Genomic DNA, 14,734 nt, shown 5'->3' with positions numbered 1-14,734 from the left:
CTTCAGGACACCAAAGCTGCAACGGGGACATCAAAGCTAGAAGCCGGACTGGCCCGTGGGTTGGGGCTCGCAGAGACCTGCACGTGCCAGGGGAGTATAAGATCGGCTGTCCGCTATAGCGGACAGACAATTTTTTATGCGAACACCCCCTGGCACCCTTCGGCCTCTGCGGCCCCAACCAACGGACCGCCCTGCTTTCAGCTTTGATGTCCCCGCTACAGCTTGGCTGTCCCGGAGATCCTGCGCGGCCAGCTTTAATATAACTTCAGGTGCTTTCCTGAGGCCTCGGTTTGCCGGTTACATGTGCCCTCCTGGAGCAGAGCTTGTAAAAATGCAATCTATTGTCGCAACTAACGAAGTTACCCGCGACCTATACAGCACAAGTCTGAACCTTGCCCCATGAGAGACAGTGATCACAAAATGGGGCATCCGTGCCCACTTCCTCACCGCGCGGGCAGTCAGCGGCGGAGCGTAAATAAACTTGACCCCCCTCCACCATGCCGGCACGCCTAGGAACAAACCCGCACTACACGCGCAAAGAGACTTCTCCACTGTAGTGCCTAGGCAGAGTCACATATTCAAAGAGCAAATGCCCCCAGATTTTCTCTCTCACACCCTCTCTTACTCTCGCCTGCGCAGAAACGTCGAGCGCCGTCAAAAGCGCCACGCCACGCTGCACCTACTAGCAATTGTAAAACACGTCCGGGCGAGCGGGCGTGGCCACGAGGGCTGCTCAGAGGAGGACGCCAGCCCCCTCCTCAGCTGGGAGCCTTGCGCATGTCGGAAGACGACGCGCTCACTTTCTTTCATGGGCGAGATTGAGCCGGGATTGCCGGCTCACCCTCGCACGCTTTCACTCGCATGTATACAGCACACGGCGCCCGGCATCGATTTTGTCGCCATTGAAGTTTATGCGGAACCTCACGGCGATGGCGATGCCGACATCGACGGCAGAAATGTACCTGGAGTGTCGCTGTAATTGTTATTTCAATGAAATATTTGGGTGTTTCTTGTGTATCTTAAGTTGCAGATAAATAACGAAGGCTACTGATGACAAGCGCTCCGAAGAAAAAGCTTTAGTTATTTAATTTACTTGAGATACTCCATTCCGAAGAAGGAATATTAGCTGTGTTTACTTAACGTCCGCCGATAAGCCGAAATTACGCCTGCCCTGAAATGTAGATAGTCAATACTGGCCCAACATCCCAAGATATGCGAGGAGAGTAGTTAACCGGACGTTGTCTGCGTCCTTCGTACGCACCTAGGGCAACCAGGCATTTGTGTACGAACTCGCAAAACTTTCAGTTTCTGTAGTGAGGTCCACGATCATACATTTTACCTCGCACCTTCATTGGTGCAACGGAATACGCTCGAAAACATCGCTTGCACTATGTCTAGTTAAAAAACAACTTAACACGACTTAAAAAGATGTTCGCTGATTTTAAACGTGCGTATGGATGGACACTCAATTGTCACTACACATCTTGCGCTGGATGTGTTTACGCTTGCTTACAGAAACATTTAATTGGCTCAAACCTAGCAAATGCAGCATCTCAGCTTCAATTTAAGTCAACTTTATCTAGCCTTATAATTCCGATTGTTTTATAAACCAGGCGCATCTACCAACCGGTATTCTATGGCTGACTTCAGATTAAAAGGGATAAGAGCCAATGGAGCCCAGAAATACGCTCTTCTGTGAAAGATATGTTTGTATAAGACAATTCTGCGCAACCACTTGAGAAGGCAAAACCTTTAATAATTCCTAACTAATGAATGAAATGAGTTACTTATTTTATGGTGCGACTGATGCGCTGAAAAAATGTGCAATTACCACGCATTGCGGAAATCGATGTCATGCGAAGCATTTTGGTGGTACTTGGCTTTCTACGATTCCTTGTATTTCCGCAAAGCCATACGAGCTGGGCCATCGTGTTTCTGCAAATTAGGTAACTCTGTGCATGGCCAGCTATTGTACGTCTGTGGGACAAGAGTAGCACGACGACGACTACGTTGAAGACGCTCGTATGTAGGCTTATGGCGTGCTATCTAAGCCGGCTATTCGATGCGATCTTACGACATGGCAGTTGTTCGTTTCTAGCTTGGTAGTGGACGGTAAGCGTATGAAACACGGAACTTTACGTCATCAGCGTGAAACGCAATCGTACGTACCTATAACTATGTCATGTAGTGTATGTTAAAACGACGATGACATTCGCACTCTTGCGAAGAAATCTTCGAACGTGATTAAGTGGGAGTCGGTACAACGTCGCAAAACTTCTACGTCGCGTGCTACGAGGAAAGCACTGAGAAAAGGGGGTTGTTTCCGGAGACGTCAGTGCCAATAGCATATGTGCAACGTAGTGACACACCATATTCCCGAAGTCCAGCCTATTTAACACATGTAGTGCCGATTCTGAGACTTCCATTGAATAAGCTATATGCTACATAATCAGATATCGTTCCACTCTGATATGGCACCCGCCCGCCATGGTCGCCTATGAACACGGATGCGTTACAGACGGTATGGTGTTAACACAATGACGATGGTATGAGGAAGAAGGAATGATATCGATGGAAAGACAGTGGCGTATAAAGACGACGGCATGACGACAATTACATGATAATACTTAAATGATGACGATGGTACATCGACGACAGTGTTATGAGGACAACATGAGGATTATGAGATCCCAACGATCATGTGACCATCATTGTACGACGACAATAAGATGAAGAAGCGACCAAGAGGGCATGGCGAATAGTACATGGCAAGGGATGCATGATAGTGTGAGTGGGTCATGTGATTGGTAGTGTGTGTGCAGGCCTCAAACACACAGGAATGACAAAATGAACACAGAGAGGCTTTAATGGCACGGGGACGGGACTAGGGCAACGTACACGATAACACACATGATTGACTTCATGGTTGTCTGTCGCTTAGACATCCATGCGTTGCGCAATGTAGGATGACGTCTGATCGTGTGTCTGCACACGACAACCCACTTGAACCCTCTGCTGCACCGGAACACACCAGCGTCGGATCCTCACACAGCAGTGCAGCAGGCCGGCTCAAACAAAGGAAGAGCCCGACCTGTTCTCCCAGCTCACTCAGGGACACAGGCCTTGGGCAGACGGACAGCCTGGCTCGTTCGGCATTAATGTACCGACCAAACAACTCAGGCTGGTAACATGACTGCCTTGCTTGCTTGCTTGCTTGCTCCTCACCTGTGGCGCCCTACGGGGCACTGTCCAACCAGCCGGCGGTTAAAGATTGAAGGGACGGGGAGAGAGAAAAACCTAAACGCCAAAGTAAGTCAGGGTGATGTATAACGTTCGCCCTAATTAAGAAATAGGTTTACGTTGCAGATACAGAAATAAAAATGTTTGTAATTATATACAAACAGCACATGTTGTGTTTGTTTTTGGGTGAATTAAAATAATTTCGAACGCACAATCAGCGATTTAATGATGTATCCAATCATTGGTTTCAGCAATTAACATCGGAGCCTTCTTGCGTCACAGAAATAGTCGCCAATGGCCCTGCCTATGTTCCTGTGGCTAAAGCCCAATGAAGAAGTGCTGAAGGAGAGGCGATTTTGCGTAGGCAAAGAAATACCCAGATTTGGAATGAAAATTATATGTTGTTCCTCTGATTTCTAAATCAACGGCATGCTAGTGGAAAGTGATCAATGTTTTCGGGATCCTGGCAGGTAGGACACAGGTGGGACGGTGCCAGACCAGACCTGTCTACGTAAAAAATTAATCGTGGGATGCGGCATCGTAATTTTTTATGGATATTTTTCATTTGCCTGTGGAAAACCATTTATTACCCCATGAAAAGGACAATTGATTAAGTTCTGACGTGTGGATTTTCATTTTTGTAGAATAATGGAATAAGTTTTTTAATCTTTATTAGAAAAATGGTGCAACAGTTTTTGTTGTGGTGGCCTCAGGTGGCGGCTCGAAGTCCTTAGACTCGGGTGGCACATTCGGCTTGCCGGACGGCCCAGCGCTGGTCTTCCAACTCCAAGCTTTCCAGAGCCGCTTTTCGGCGGTGGCTACGCCAACAGAGAAGGTCGCCAGTGGCGCCCGCAGCCTGGGCGGCGTCGGGATGCAGTTAGCTCGAGGCCTCCTGTGCGCTGGTAACGGCCGCCGTTATGGACGCGTCGCGAACGGCAGCGGTTTCAGTACCGTCGTTGCTGGCACATTCCCAGAGCATGTTGTTGCACCTCAGGGCGATCCCTCCGTTAGCAACCAGTTTGTTGCATTTTTAGGTGATCCCACTGCTAGCGACCTGTCTCTCGAAGCTCCAACGACATTGCTTATTGGGTAGCGTGGCGTTGTCGGCGAGCTCTGCAGGCATCCGGTAGACCATGGCGACCGAGAAAGGGAGAGACGACGTTTTGCTAGTGCGAAACATGCACTGTTTATTCCAAGGTAGTTGAAAGAAAATAAAAAGAGAATGAAGTATGTAGTATGAAGTATGAAGTATCACAAGTACATTTCGGAGCCCCTTAAATAGGCTCTCTACAATCGTGTGGGTGGGATCTTGCTTTTGTCGATGACACGTGACAGGCACAGAGAGAAGGCCCCTCCTCCTGCAATACCAGGCATGAGAAGGAGAAGTCGATTCTGTTTTCGACAAATCTGGGGAGAGCGTGGGGTGCGTGACCTCTCCGGTAGCGTGGAGATGACGCAGCACCCACGGGCCCCGACCAAGTTGAGAGGGGAAGGGAATGTCGATCGTATTTTCACCGGATCCCGGGAGAGGGTCGGGTCAATGACCTCTCTTCGACGAATCCGGGGAGAGCGACGAGTGAGTGACCTCTCTTCGACGAATCCGGGGACAGAGTCGGGTGAGTGACCTTTCTTCGACGAATCCGGGGAGAGCGTCGGGTGAGTGACCTTTCCGGTAGCGTGGGGATGACGCAGCACTCACGGGCCCCGACCATGAGAGGGGAAGGGGAAGACGTAGCGCCCACGGGGCCCTTGGCGTCCGGCCATACCTAACAATGTGTCACAGCGTTGCTCTGTGTCCGCACGCTTTACACGCACCTGTTTTGTATAATCCTGGGTAACAGTGGTGCAAGACGGCTGGACTAGGGTAGGTGTGTGTTTGCAGTAAGCGGATGGTTACGGCCTCATTCCTGTGTAATATATCGTGCGGTGGCGTAAAGGTGCGTTGATTTCGATTCTGTAGTGTTCGGTGAGGTCTCTGAACGTGATCTCGAGATCGCCCCACGCCCATTGTGATTCTTGTTGCTGCGTTACTGTCACTGTGTCCCGATCCGGCAGATCCGATGCCCCGTTCTCGGCGGTGGAGGCGGCGGCCACATAATCTGCGGTGGCTCGGCATGTGAGACCTCGAGCAGTGGGGTGTGCCACCTCGTTACCCGCGAGCGGTACGTCGGTGTGTGCCGAGGTCCAGAAGAGGAAAACCGTAAAATTTTGGGGTTGTGAGGGCGATGTCGAGTTGCTGTCGTCACAAATTTGGACTATGCGAGCCGTTTCCCGCGAGACGCGGCTGCGGGCGAAGCGGCGGATTTCCGCCAGCGAGTCGCTGATCACGATCGCAGCGTTTGGTACCGCGGCGAGTGCTAGGGCAATCGCGGCTTCTTCGGCCGCCTCCGTGTGTCCCGTGGTTAGCGTGGCGCTCGCGAGTCTCTTACCCGTACGCTCTACAACCGTGATGGTGTGTGCGCCTCTTCCTTCCCCATACCGCGCGGCATCTACGCACACCGCCTCGTTGCTGTTGTCAAATGTCTTTTGAAAGTTGCTTGCTTGTTTGTTTCGTCTCCCGACGTGGTGCGTCGGGCGCATGTTCTTGGGAAACGGCGGGATGATCCGGCGGTTGCAGGCCGACGCGGGAACCGCCGTCTTTTCACCATGTTGAGTGTTGTGCGCGATGCCGAGCCACTCAAGGATGCGTCGACCTGTCTTTCACTTGGCTAATCATTTGTATTGCGCAACGTCGTGCGCCTCGATTAACTCGTCAAGTGAGCTGTTAAGTGCGAGCTCTAGAAAGGTGTCGGTGCTCATGTTGAGTGGAACGCCGACCGCCTTCTTGAAAGCCTTTCGTATCATGCACTCGACATTGTTTCTTTTCCTACCCTATCCACTTAAGGCAGGCGGCAACATACGTTATGCCGATTATCGTGTACGCTTGCCCCAGACGTATCGGCCAATTTTCACGCATACCGTTTCGTCTATTCGTGGTGTGACGCAAGAGTCGGATCGTGTCATCCACCAAACGACGAAGTCTTCCCACCGTCTTTCCTTTATGGCTATTTGCCTGGAGGTGTAACCCCAGGAGTCGAGTTTTGTGTACGTGCGGTATGGGAGTACCGTCTGCCAATATAATGCGTCTTTTGCAGTATATATTCCCGTTCCTCGTCGCCCAACATTTTGAGACCTCTAATTGTGGGTTTATAGATGAAATGTTCGGATTAGGTAGCCGAGCATTCGAGGCCTGATCTTCGCAGCTAATCGCGGACCGCATATACTCTCGCTTGTAGCGTTCCTCCTCCGGGAACCCAGGGGGTGATGTTATCCGCGTAGAGACTGGGATGCGATCCTTCTAGTTCTGTTTATTTTCTTGGGCAGGCCGACTAGAGCTAAATTAAGGAGTAATGGTGAAATGATGGTGCCTTGCCGCGTACGCCATAACCCTGGGCCCTGCGCTGAACTTCTGCAAGAGAGAGGGAAAAGTGGTTCTTGTGGGGAAAGGAGGAAAGGCTAGCACTATCTTCTGCAACCGATGCGGGAGCACCGCTCAGTGCCAGCAGGGTGCAGGAGATGGGAGTAAAGGACAGAGATGGTAGGAGGGAGAAAGATAGAGGGTCGTCCTAGCAGCATCAGAGCATCATACATCATCGGCCGGGAGGGCCCAGTGGGTTCGACCGGAGGAGTAGGCTGGTGATAGACCGTATAGGAGGTGGCCCAGCAGAAGCGGAGTAGTGGCGGATCAAGAAGACCGAGGTGGTGGGATGGGCGTTAGGTTATCCGTCTTTGTAGCAATTTACTATAGTCTCGCCGGGAGCCCCGACGAGTCGAGGTACTCGACGACACTAGGATTCTCGATTAGAGCTAGACCTCCTTTAAATTATTTCGATTACCTGGATCTTTTTCGATCTTGCAAGGCAGTTGGAGTAGTGGCAGCATTATTTTCACTGCGCAAACAGCACGATTCAGCCTGAGACGTGCAATCGTTGGCACTATGATCTTCCCCGCACAAACGGCAACGAGCACTTGACCGACAGCTATCAGTGCTGTGCCATACCACCAGCACTTGAGGCATTGCAGTGGTCGTGGACCTAAGGGCTCTACTCTGTAGATTAATTGTCATGCCTTCATCTGTCCCTGCATATGTTACTGTGGTTGTTTCTGTGGGCATTATCTTATTGTCTACAAGCCTGATACAGTGGTACACGGAAACTACATCTGCTACAGCAACTATTTATAGAATTTCTAATGGACTTAAGCTTATGTCTACACCCCCAACTAGGCATTTGCAGCAAGCTAGGTGAGGAGGGATGAAGGAGCGCACCGGCTGCGTGGCAAAATTATAGCATTTCAGCATATCATGTGTACAGGCCTGGACTGGCAAAGAACAGAGGCTCCACCCACATCGAAACTGTCGGACCTTGTTTATATTGTAGAAGTGCCACGAGATGGCGTGAAGACCTGATTGAATAGCCTTGGGGTTCTTCATACAAATAGCTCCTCCATTCGTAGGTATCAAAGCCACAGGAACGCTACTGGTTCCACTGCGAAGGAACAATTCCACTCCTAGATCATGCAGGGGAATGGAAGCAGACCAGAAGGTAGCCCTCTCGCTCGGAGATAAAACAGACAACACCTTATCAAGAACGGCTGGTTTCAACGAAAGGAATAAGAAAAATAATAATAAAGTTATGAAAAGAAATCTAACCGCCGGCTACTTGTCAGCAAACCCGGATAAGGTCTGGACCAGGGCACACCAGAACGACAAAGCACTGCGGCAGCGGACCACAACATTCGAGTCAAGAAGACACAACTGTTCTGCCTCCTCTCTCGCATCGAACGTGATGGACGTGATGGAACGCTGCCTCCAACCAACACAATCACTCGTATGATGTAGATGTAGGTCCTTGTGATCTACTGCCAGATACTTACTTTGGGGGATTGGCCAGGATTCGGATAGGTTATAGTAGAGTGTAAGATAAGTCACAATTTTATAATAGGTAAGCTATAATGAAAGATAGAGATTTTAGAGCCTTTTATGGAACTTAAAATTGTACCATGACCATAAAGCAAAAGCATTTCAAGTTCAAGTTTGGGGAAAGAAAAGGAGGCTAAAATATTGTGTATATACCAACTCGCAGGACACACAATAAAGATATTTCCTCCTCCTCCTCCTCCTCCTCCTCCTCCTCCTCCTCCTCCTCAGAGTTTAAATCTCATTGATGCTGATGACCGCCCCTTCAGCGCCAGTCACCGGCTCCACCTCTTTTTCATCCATCGCCACACCACGACAGTCACTCGCATTCGGCCGCGTAATTCAGGTAGTGTCAACTCCTATTACAGACGACGACGAAATAACGAGAACGAATTGATTACAACGACGATATAATGACGATTAAATGACAACAGCATGATTGCGTTAGGATGCCGAAAAATTAATGACGTCAATTGATTAATAATAGTGATGTGACGACGACGGCATAACCACAATATAGTGAAGGTACTCATGTGATGAGTGTGGAGAAACGACAGCTTGATGATGGTAGCATGACGACAAAGCTATGAAAACGAATGGATGACGACCGAGGATGTAGTGGCGATGATGGCAAAACACCAGAGTGAGGACAGTGTGATGACGATGACTGTACCAAGACAATGGCATGACGATTAGTGTATCACCAAACTTGTATGACCATCATGGCTTGACGACGGCATGAGCAGAGTCGCATGACTTAGCTGCATGGACGATGGTGAAACGACCACGACGGCATCCCGACGATGGTCTGATAATGGAGGCATGAGACCGAAGGACGATGACGACATGACAAAAAGGTTATATCCATGATTTAATGACGACAGTATGATTACAACACAATAACAAAAAATTTAATTCGATGAAATGATGAAGGCAGTATGACGACGGTGACAAGATAGCAATGGGACGACTTTACCGATGCGATGACGACAATAGAAATCAGCGTGACGACGACTATGTAAGGACGATGGGGTGATGAGAGCCGGATGACAAAGCTGGAATGATGAAGATGCAAAGACCACGAGGGCATTACGACCGATAACACATATAGTGACCAAGCTCGACTCGACTGGTCGGAGTAGAATTAGTGATGGCAATAGCATCACGAAGCTGGAATGACGACGATCGAACGATAACTACGGCCGCACTATGGCGGTGTGTTAAGGAATGAATGGCGACTGTATGACGATGAAGGCGTGTCGACGATGGCATAAAGAGTGTCGAAGGATAAAGCTCGAATGATTGCCATGCAACGACCACGATGGAATCATGATCATGAGCCCGAACCTATTGTCACTAGTGAGTATACAGCTTGGGTGACTTGGCTGTTACGAGGAATCAAGCTCGCAAATTTCAGCTGGCCATTGGTGCCAGAGCTATCATAGGAAGCTTTGAACATGGGAAGCTATAGTTCTTGTAAGCGCCATAACCGGAAAGAACAGGCAGGACATGATAAGCTGAATGAGGAACAAGGTAGGCGGTAAGAGGCAGAGAAGAAGGTGCAGTTTTGCCGTCGTTTGGGTGCGAAGATCACCAAGTTCCACAAGGATGCAGTAGCGTAGTGTGCATGTATGCAGACAGCTCTTGCTGTATCCGTGCTTGTCAGTGGCATCTATTCTGGAAGACCGTCTTAACCAGCAGATAGAGGCACGTCATACGGCCGGCAGTGCCGCATTGGTGAGGATTTATTAAAAGATGATGTAATACTTTTTTGAAACAGGTGGCATGGAATATCAAATCGAATCTAATTGTGCTGTTAAGGGCAAACATTTGATTGCGAACATAGCACCGCTGCTGCTCAATCGCCGCGTACAAAAAGAAGTGAAATGGTTACTTAGTAATGGGGGGGGGGGGGACACAAAGAACTTGACAGCTGTTGCTAATGTAGAGTAGAATTTCATGAATTGGAATACTCTATTTTGCAACGTAAGCTGCTGTAGGCTCATTCCCATAGCCCTTTCGGTTAGCGATGTTGTCCGCCGCCGCCACCACCAGTGTATATCTCAGCTATCGTCAGGCTCCTCCCTACTAGGGGGGATTCGTCAAGAAATAGTTGAACTGACTCGAGGAGGAAAAGAAGAATAAAGAGATGTATAAAAAATGCTAGAATTAAAAGCCTGTATGGCATACCTGAATAACTTGAAGAGACTTGGTGACTGGTTGTTACCGCCCTGTTTCAAAAGGGATGCACTAAATCATTATCATCTTTGCTATCATCAACGTTAGCACTGTACGTGCCACTTGTCATGCGATGTGCCCGCGACTGGGCCGGTGGGCTAGACCTGCCGGTCCCGACGTGGGACTAGCCGGGCGCGCGACGGGTTCGCGTCCTCGCCGGACCTGCAATAAAAGTTTCTTCCCTCACTCACTCACTTGTCATGCGATGCGACATGTGCGAAGCCTAAGAAGTATGCAATAATGGTAGAATGTAAAACATATATACCATTACTGATTCGATCAAGAACGCTAGGTGACTGTTTGTCACCACTCCGTTTCAAATGGGATGCAAATAAATTGTCATCAGGAGTAGCAGCATCAGTATCGAATCGTACCACTTGACACGCGATGTTGACATGCGCGCAGCGTAGCGTTCATAGGTTCAAACTTTGCACACCAGTTGGGTTGTATTCCTCCATATGCAGCGATATGTAGCAGTAGCATTTTTTATGCAGTTGGACCTGGCTAACATAGAGTTTCTCACCACATTACCTAGAGGGAAATCTGGCGCTGCTGCGCTGTGGTACGCATGGGAATGCTGGTATATTGTTGATTCGGATTGGCATCGTTCTCGTAGAGACAGGACACCTTGAAGACACGCTTGGCAAGTAGCATTCCGTCCGTTACAATGATTCATTTTCTACTGGAATAACACGTGAAAAGCTGTTTTCGCTTTATTATTAGGCGAAAACATGTTTTGTTTAACTATGAGAACTTGTTATTGTGTGTACGACTACATGTTACGTAAAAAGTATCAGCGGGTCGCTAAAGTTGGAAAACAGACGACAAGGTTCGCGCTCGCTTTGAAAAAGTTTGTCGTCTGTTCTTGCTTTTCTTCGCTTGGTCATGCATCGTGGGTGAGTAAAGATGTAATATGCGTGAATGGAAACATTTTATGAAGATTTTACTTTCAGAATGCATTATTTGCGTAGCCATATCCACGTTTTAGACGGAGCCTCTTACAACAACAGCCAACACGAGCCTCGCAGACACATATACCGTCATTCCCATGACGGCATGGTGCCCCCTTAAGAAACTCCCATAGACAGTGGCGCCAGATTACCCTCTAGGTGTTATAGTGAGAAACTCTATGCTGGCTAACTCTTGTAAGCTAGAGGAATATTTCTCACTGCCGCGTAATAAAAGGATGCCAATAAATGATCATCATCAGCAGCATCGTATCGAACGACGGGTTAAGGCATGGGACATGTTCATTCTTCGGTAAACATTATGGCGCCTCCTCGCCAGGTCCGAACCACTGCTGAACAAGAGAATCGCAGAACTAGGCGCGCGGATAGAACCAGGTAATGTCGGGCTGAGCAGACGACTGTGCAGAGAGCAGCAGAAGCTATAGCTCGCCTTCGATGCCGGGCGCACAGTTGAAATCGTTCTCGTTAAAATGATGGAAAGATTTCGCCACTAACACCCTCTAATGCATGATGCCGAAAATAGAGCCTCTATGGAGCCACGTCTTCAGCTGCCGCTGTCACTGTGCTGGGTGTGCCACACAGTCATGTGACTTTTTCTTGTAATGGCACTAGTTTTGCCAGCGTACACAGGATGGTCGGTTGAGTGAACGTGGTTGCTGAATCATTCATACTAGAGACGCAGAGGATCTTTATCAAGAAGAGGAGAGGATCTATACTGTGTTTCTTTTGCACCCTTATAATGGTGAGGTCATAGAGTTTCTAAAAATACCCTAGAGGGAAATGTGGCGCTAGTGTCTACGGGGGTTATCATGAGCGTCGCCTCAACCTTCATGGGAATGATGGGAAGTACAGGCTTCGGATTGACTTCGGTCTTTAGACTAGTGGCGTTTGCTTTTGGCGCAGTAAACAGCGCTATACTCAAATATTATCGCGTAAAATCTAATTATATTTCTGCAGTATGTTACATAATGCACAACACGCTACATAAATTTTGCATGACTTTGAGATGGAAGCATGGTTTACTATAGTTTGTCAGCAGGACACACCAGGGTATGCATACTTGTGCAATTCTGTTCCCAATTTAACGCCAAAGAATAATTATTTATTCACTTTTGCAACAGCAAAACAACCGTGCATGTACTTATATAAAAATACTCATCAAGTAGTTCTGGAAATAAAAATGTTGTATTGTGACAAAGCGTTGCGCCCTTGAGAGGAATGCCAAGGTCGGGAATGCTACAAGTGTCGTCTGCTACGACGCCTGCTCGCTGCAAACGCGAGACTTTTCTCGCAGACGACAGGCACTTGCGAACTCTCTCGCTCTTTCGAAAGGTTGCGTCGGCTGTCACAATTGCTGAACGTCTTCAAGTACTTTTAAGCACATCTGCTGCAGTGCTAGCTAGGACGCTAGTGGCGTCCTACGAGTATGCTCCATCATATTTTATATTGGCGTACCGCTTCCGAAGCGTTACAGCGCGGCTTTGCGGGTACCCATTGTGCGACACTAGACTACAGCTAGGAAGCAGCTATCTTTTCTACCACAAGTAAGTTTGTGTTCTCAAAGTCCTAAAACACGCATTTCAATGAGCACATAATGAAGCCCTCAATAAAATTTGATTGTCAAGCCACTAGAAGTACAATTGTATATGTCTTGTATCAGTAGTGCCTTCTTTGTTCTATTCTGAAGTTTCATAAAGCACGTAACGCTACAGTGCCAACCTAACACACTTAACAAACAAAGGTCTAAACGCTCAAAACATGTTCTTTCAACCTTTACGATGCCGCCGCTTTCTCGTCACGGCTTCGACGCCACACCGCGACCCAAGCATCGTCCCAGTCACTGACCCAGCGCGCTATCGCCACTCCGAGCAACATAACAAACGCAGAGAGCTTTGCGTTGCACTGTCGAACTGCAGGTTATAGCAATTGCAGTTGGAGCGAAACCGAAACTTTTAAAAAAATACTTGTGCACTAGTTCGCCAGTCAACAGAATGCCAATCCGAAGCCTGTACTTCCCATCATTCCCATGATGGTTGAACGATCGCAGCGCCAGATTTGCCTCTAGGTATACTAATATGAAACTCTATGGGTGAGGTAAACTTGATTATAAACTAGATACCTACTTGCACACAAAAAGTCAGATATAATTGGCTTAGCGGTTACGAGTGGTTGACAAGAAGAAAGTAAACGATATTCGAAACTATAAGGTCGGAAAGATTAAGGAACAGTAAAAATGACCAAAGTATGAAATCAGCGAGAACGAATATTGGCTTAAGACCACACAAGATGTATGTACTGAGTGATAAGCAGGGTAATGTCATCAGTAATTTTAATGATATGGTAACAGCAGCAGAATAAGTCTATGCTGACCTGTACAGTACGCAGAGCAGCCACGCTACCTTCATTCTAAGTAGTGACGAACAGGTTGGGGATAATCCTTCTAAACCTAGCGATTAAGTTACAAGGGCCTTGCAAAACTTTACCAGGGGAAATGAGGCAGGAGAAGACAGATGGAATAACAGTCGAATTAATCAAAGATGCAGCAGAACTCACGCTTGAAAAGCTTGCGGCTGTTTATACGCAATGCCTCGCGACGTTATGTGTTCCAGAGGCTGGAAGAATGTCAACATTATACTGATCATTTAGAAAGGAGACCTTGAAGAAATACAGAATTATAGGCCCATTACCTCCCTTTGAGTAATGCGTAAAATATTTGCCCAGATGATTTCCAGTTGTAGCTGGGCAGAACTTGACTTCAATAAACCTGGAGAACAGGCTGGTTTCAGGAAGAGATATTCTACAATGGATAACATCATTGGTATCATTCAGGTGATTGAGAAATGTGCGGAGTAAAATCAGCTTCTCTATGTGCCTTTTATGAAAAGGCATTTGATTCATCAGGCATACCAGCACCTACTGAGGCATTCCGTAATCAAGAAGTAAAGGATGCATAGGTGAATATTTTGGGAAATATCTACAAATACTGCACAGCTACCTTGGTTCTCCGCAAGAAAAGTAAAAGTTACCTATCGAGACATAGATAGGTCAGACAAGGAGAAACAGTCCCTCCATAGCATGCTTAGTAGAAATATTGAAACTATTACTCTGGGAAGGCCTAGGAGTGAGAATCAACGGCGAATATCTCAGCAACCTTTGCTTTGCAGAAGACATTGCCCTGTTTAGGAACGATGGGCACAAATTAGAACAAATGATTCTGGTTCTTAACCGAGAAAGTGCGTAAGTTGGATTGAAGATCAATATGCAGAAGACAAAGATAATGTTCAGTAGCCTGGCAAGGAAACAAGAATTCAAGATCGCCAGTGAGGTTCTA

At 47.8% G+C, this 14,734-nt stretch overlaps 1 protein-coding gene across 3 annotated transcripts in view; it reads left to right on the top strand.

The window, feature by feature from the left end:
* The window catches only part of LOC135909438 (MAM and LDL-receptor class A domain-containing protein 1-like), a 269,210-nt gene that overhangs the window by 43,771 nt on the left and 210,705 nt on the right, over positions 1 to 14,734 (top strand). The window lies entirely within an intron of this gene.

The sequence above is a fragment of the Dermacentor albipictus genome, chromosome 3, assembly GCF_038994185.2.
Source record: "Dermacentor albipictus isolate Rhodes 1998 colony chromosome 3, USDA_Dalb.pri_finalv2, whole genome shotgun sequence".
Classification (NCBI taxonomy): domain Eukaryota; kingdom Metazoa; phylum Arthropoda; class Arachnida; order Ixodida; family Ixodidae; genus Dermacentor; species Dermacentor albipictus.
The sequence above is the reverse complement of the archived record's forward strand: the minus strand, read 5'-3'. Positions and strand labels throughout refer to the sequence as shown.